This window comes from Betta splendens, chromosome 10 (genome assembly GCF_900634795.4).
Source record: "Betta splendens chromosome 10, fBetSpl5.4, whole genome shotgun sequence".
NCBI lineage: Eukaryota > Metazoa > Chordata > Actinopteri > Anabantiformes > Osphronemidae > Betta > Betta splendens.
In genome coordinates this window covers 3,011,317-3,017,316 of record NC_040890.2, presented here as the reverse complement: position 1 = coordinate 3,017,316, position 6,000 = coordinate 3,011,317, and the positions used below count along the sequence as shown (strand labels likewise).

General features: G+C 35.8%; 1 protein-coding gene across 7 annotated transcripts in view; it reads left to right on the top strand.

Annotated features, from left to right (window-relative positions):
* Positions 1-1,576: 1,576 nt before the first annotated feature.
* The window catches only part of abhd18 (abhydrolase domain containing 18), a 38,681-nt gene continuing 34,257 nt past the window's right edge, over positions 1,577-6,000 (top strand). For 3 of the 7 annotated variants that reach the window (XR_008695985.1, XR_008695984.1, XM_055512578.1), the window contains exon 1: positions 1,578-1,851. The gene's annotated coding sequence lies outside the window, so the exon portion shown is untranslated. Of the gene's footprint in view, positions 1,852-6,000 lie in introns of all 7 variants that reach the window. The other 4 variants (XR_008695983.1, XR_008695982.1, XM_055512576.1 and 1 more) reach the window with 2 other exon arrangements.

Below are 6,000 nucleotides of genomic sequence, written 5' to 3'. Positions count from 1 at the left end.
CCACACAGATCACAGAAATCAATTTTTTTAGAAAAACATTAAATTATTTAAAAAAATGATTTACAATATAGTGCTACTACCTTACAAGCGGTTTTAGAATGTGCCCTAAATCTGTGTAAATCACACTACACTGTAACTCAGTACAGCTATGTCTTCAGCACAATCACCCTGCCCGTCTGGTCCTGGCATAGGACTGAAACCTGCAAATGACCCTGAGAATGCGATTAAAAATTAAAAGTGGACACCACAAAGTTACCTGTGATCTATGGAAAACGAGTAAATTCTAAATCTCCAACTCTGGGTTTCAAACTCTCAACCTCACATATTGTTAGAAGGCTTCAGTTCAAAAGCAAAACAACAGTAGTAACTAGTGATGGGTAGATGAGGCGTCATGAAGAGTTTCGACAAATTGCAAAACTGTATTGATAGTGATATTGATATTGATCTGTGCCGATACTGTGTCACTGAATACTGACACCTGCTGGACCTTAAAAATCCCTACAGACAGACTCATCTGACACTGATTTGATGACTTAATATATACAATAATATAATTTAAGGTATTGTATTTTATATAGTATTATTTCATATCTTCATTTAAATTTAAAATTGATATTTTTAGATACAGTCGATAAAAAGTGGACATGTATCATAACGTAAAAATCTAAGTGAACATATTGTGAATGAAGATGCCTGTTTTTTTTTTAACAAATTTGGTCTGCCTGCCCACTACAATGAGGAGATTATCTAGGTTATCTAGAAACAACAAACTGGTATTTTAGTACAAGATTTCCAAACAAGAAACAAATAATACTGAATAACATGCCTGAAGTGGGTGTAGACAGCTGCTGTTCTGACTGCAGTCTACTGATTGCACTCATTGCACTTGGACACACTGAGGTGGTTTTGTTAAAATAGGAAATTTCTGTCAAACAAATGCGACATTTAACCTACATAAAATAATATGATTGGTAAACTAAGGGTCACGTTGAAATTAATCTGAATTCAGATAGATCAAGTAAAATTTTTTTTAAAATTAATTAATTATTTTATTATTACACTTTCACGTTATTATAAAACTAAATCAAAAAAGACACCTTATTTTCCGATATGAAATGAATTATAGATGAATATGACGATGAACGGCAAACGCTCATGGATTCCTTTTGGCAGATGCATCCCAACACATGCGCTGCCTTATAAACACAGTTTGGGGCGTCAGACAGTGACTGATACAGGAACTGTATCGGTCACGTGCTTTCCCAACGTGATACGCGCACCGAGAGTGTTTCGCATGCGTCGACGCATCGGTGTTGCCGGACCCATCACTAGTAGTAACTGTTCTGTGCAGGATTTAAGGAGCATGTGTAGCAAGCTGGGATGAAAGGTGTAGCTGCTGAGTTATCGCTCCTCACCTAAAATGTGACCAGGATGCATGAATTCATCTGCAAGCAAAACAAAACCCTTTTCATTTATTTTATCTATACCTATAGATATATAGGGTAATTCAACACATTACATGCAATATGTTGAACCTTCTTGAACGAATAATAGCAGTATATAAGAAGAACTGAAGGGGGCAGCATGAGGCCACCTGACAACCACAGAAGAAGAAGAAGTCAGTGGCAGGTTGACAGACCTGCTTCGCCAGTTCGTCCTCCTCGGAACAGCAGCGCTGAACTCTTGATACCGAAGACCGAACCGTCCCACTGTCAGGTAGAGGAGTATTGTGTCCCTGTCAGCCGGGCGTCTGTCGCCTTCCCCCGCTCTCTGCTGTTCCTGACCCCGTGATGACTGAATCGAGCTAAGTTGGCTAATGACGCTAGCTACAAGTTGAACTTCGGGCAGGAGGTAACGAATGGGTGGCGATGCCCTTGGTGTCAAATATATAACACTAGTCTGACCATAAAATACATTGAACTGGTAACACCAGTCAATAGAATCGTTTGTTTGGCCTGTCTGTGTTTTTACAGTGTGGTACATATCACCATAACTGTTTAATAACTTAGTTTAAAGTTAGGACTTTTACTCTGATCGTTCATTACACTGTTTGTTTGTTTGAATGGATACACAAAACTAAAGCAAGGATATTAAGATAAGCTTACAGTTCTCTCTGCAAACACAGAAGACTGAGGGGTGCGGAAGAGAATTCTTCAGAGGAATTTTGTAAATAAAACGTTTCCGATAGTTTGATACGTTTAAAAATGTAACTAATTCCTACTATTAGAAATGTCAAATCATTATACTGCGCACGTACAGTATGTGACTGATGTGGTTTTGTGATGGACTGGTAACATTTGGTTGTTTAGGATTGTTTGACCTATGTATTGTACAACTTTGTGTCTTGAAACCCAAGTCTCTGTCTCTGGTATCATGATACTAGACCTAAAGTCAGTTCATCAGTTATAATGTGCTTCATACGCGTATGACAGTGATAAAACCTACTGTAATACACAGGCAGGTTTCTTGGTCAGCAGACAGTGAATGAGTGAGCAGGGTTTCCTCTATTTACTCTTCTTTTTACCATTGGCATAGAAGAAACAATGCTCATTCAATTATCGCTACTATCAATTTCTGAATGTTTTTTGAGCCATAACCATAAAATTATGGCTTAAAACCTTTAAAAGCAGAGAAGGTGGCAATGATAGCATCTAAGCTACTTCAGCATAGCTGAGCTTAGTGTTAGCTGGCAGTTACAACTGTAAGCATCGTTTTATAATGTTTCATAATCTATTGAACTTTGATTTTGATAGTTCAAATTCTTTAAAAAATCTTGAAAGTTATGGAGATGTGATGAGGCTTTAAGGGATCCAGTACCAATACATTGCATTTACTTCTGGGTACCAACACAACTGTGTAGAAAGTATCCTTCGGGTTTTCACACACACTAGAAAAAGTGGGAGAGCTGTTCTGTTGCTGAAAAGATGCTAAACGCTGATTAAGCTGCTGACGTAAAAAAGTTGACTACAACAAAACGTTGATAAAGATTAATACGAGTTGACCATGGTAAAAAGATGACAAAGAATAATATGTTGACCAAAGTGCATTGTTGTCAATCATGAAAAAGCTGACTTTTAATTTGAAAGGATTTGAAGGAAGTATTTGTAATTAATTGCTTAACTGTGTAGTAGTTTAATAACTAGTCATAAGGTAAATCAAGGTAATAAATTACATTGGTGCTTTTTTTTAAAGGGTTTAGAGGTTGTGTGTGAGTGATTAATAAACTAAAAAATAGTCATTAAATAGTCATAATTTATTATTCAAAAGCAAAAATAGCCCTATTAAGGCAAAATAGATTTAGATTAAACACTTTCATGATAAAAGCACCGTAATAAGTGTGTGTGTGTGGTTATTTACTGAACTGTAAAATAGTCTCATTAACGATTGGTAATTATTCAGTCAGAACCAGAAACGTTCCAAAAATCTAACGCATTTAAGGTATTAAATTGTATTAGTGCTTTTATTTTGAAAGGATTTAAAGGAAATGTGTGGGTAATTACTAAACTGTTAATCAATCTTTAAATATTCATAATTACTCAGCCAAAAGAAGCCAGAAATATTGCTATTAAAGCTAATTATTTGGCTTGGTGCTTTTATTTTGACAGGATTTAGAGGAAGTGTTTTCTTAACTAGATAAGGCATTTCCATAGGAAAATACACAGTAAATGCTGCCATGTTACATGTATTCCTGGAGAATTGTTGAAAGTAGCTGAAACACTGAAAATCGCAGAAGCATGTAAAGCACAGATGAATGGATTTAAAGAGAATGAGTTGTTTAAACAGAGCTGAATGTTTGCAGAAGAAGCTGAAGCAGTTGAATTTCAAATTGAGGGAAGTTGTAAAAGATTTGCTGAAATTGAAATAAATGCTGAAATTAATTAAATTAATTAGCAGTCATTACCCATTCAAAGGCATAAAATGACAAAAAGCTGATATATTAAATTGGTGCTTTTATTTTGAAGTTATATGGAAGATGCATATGTAAGTAACTGTTAAAATTTAAAATAGTCTCTAACTACTCATAATAAGCCAGTTAAAAGCAGAAATATTGTATTTTAGCAAAAGATCTGCATTGGTGCTTTTATTTTGAAAGGATATAGAGGAAGTATGTGCAGGTAATTGCTAAACAGCAAAATAGTCTCATTAACTGGTCATAAGAAACCAGTTGAAGGTAGAAATATTGCTGTTTTTAGCTGAAGATCTGAGTTGGTGCTTTTATTTTGAAAGGATCTGAAGGTAGCCTGTGCAGGTAATTGCTAAACAGTATATTGATCTAATAAACTAATGATAATAAACTAGTTGATAGCACAAATGTTGCTATGTAGATCAGGATTGGGGCTTTTATTTCGAAAGGATTTGGAGGAGCTGTGCGTTCTTAATAGCTAAACTGTAAAATAGTCTCATTAACTAGTCACAATTACCCATTCAAAAGCAAAAAATAGTTCTGTTAAACCTAAACATTTGGATTGGTGCTTTTATTTTGAAAGGATTTAGGGGAAGTGTGTGATTAATTACTAAACAATCAAACTGTGTAATGAACTAATCAGTAATATGCATAGAGTTGCTACACTGAGCATCAGGAGTTTGACCTGTCACTGAAAGATGCAGCTGCGCTGTTGTCATGGAGACGAAAGGCGGGAAAATGAGGATCATTCTGCTCTCAGCCATTGACAGCTATAATAGCTGTCAATATCTGTTATGAATGCCAATGGTTTAATGAGCAACTGGTATGAGTTTTATATTTGAAGACAAAAAATTGTGGCAGTAACGATTTCAAAATGTTGTACCTCTGCATTTCTCTGAAAAAGTCTCTCAGCCAAATGCATTAGAGTGAATGGGAGGATTTCTGGAACTCGCTTATAGGCAGCTACAGACTGAAGTATATGTCTGAGGGCTTAACCAGGCACATCATTAGAAAAAAGACAAGTATGAGTACGACTGAAAATAATATGTTCATAGAGTGAAAACTGTGGCTCTAGACATATCATTAGAAAGAAGACAAGTATGGCTACAAATGAGTGAAGAAAATATGTTGATAGAGTTAAAACTGTGGCTGTAGTGACGAGCTAGAGATAAATGCTGTCTGAAAAAAATGTGTCCTCACACTCTAGCTGTGACTCTAATTCACGCAATACTCACTAATGGAAAAGCTGAGAATTCAGCAAAAAATGACTATAACTCAAAGTGTTAAAGATATTAAAAAGCTGAACAATAGATTAATTGTTGAATAGTTTTGTAAAGTATGTAGTTTAAATGGTGTCTGTAGCTTAGCGTATGTTTCAAAATTTCAAAATAGTTTTCCATTCATTTCAATGGGGAAAAAAAGTTTAAAAAACATAATAATTTGAAAAGTATAAGAGATATGAATGTGAAAATAGCACACCTGTCCTTTAAAAAGCTGAACATTTTGATACTTGAATGGTTTCTGTAGCTGAAAGTATGTGGGACTAGTTAGTTAAATAAAGATTACAACAACTAAACAGTGAATGCTGGAAGCATTGACTGTGATAAGAAGAATAAAGACCGAAGATATCATTCGTGTGAGAGCTGTTGCCAGCTCCCACTAACAAGGCGAACTAAGCAAAGTGGCTGGACAGTTTTTGGGCCACAAAGAGTGATGAAGGCTGCGGCGCAGTGTGCAAAGCAAAACTGGCTGATGTGATGAAGCCCTCCAGGTGCTTCTGAATGCGTTTTTTGTAAATAATGGCATCATCAATCCATCTTCCTGTGCAAAATAGAAACTGGTCAATCACAGCTTTGATGGTACTGCCCTTCATTTAGGTGGGAATTACTGCAAACCTCAAAGACTGTTCTGCATGTCATGGAGATCTGGACCAGAACATGTACAGTAACACATCCCCTAGGACAGTACCTCAGACATCATCTACTTCAAGAGAATCATTTTTTTTAAACAGAGCTGAATGTTTGCAGAAGAAGGTGAAGCAGTTGAATTTCAAATTGAGGAAAGTTGAAACAGATTTGCTGAAATTAAAGAACTGC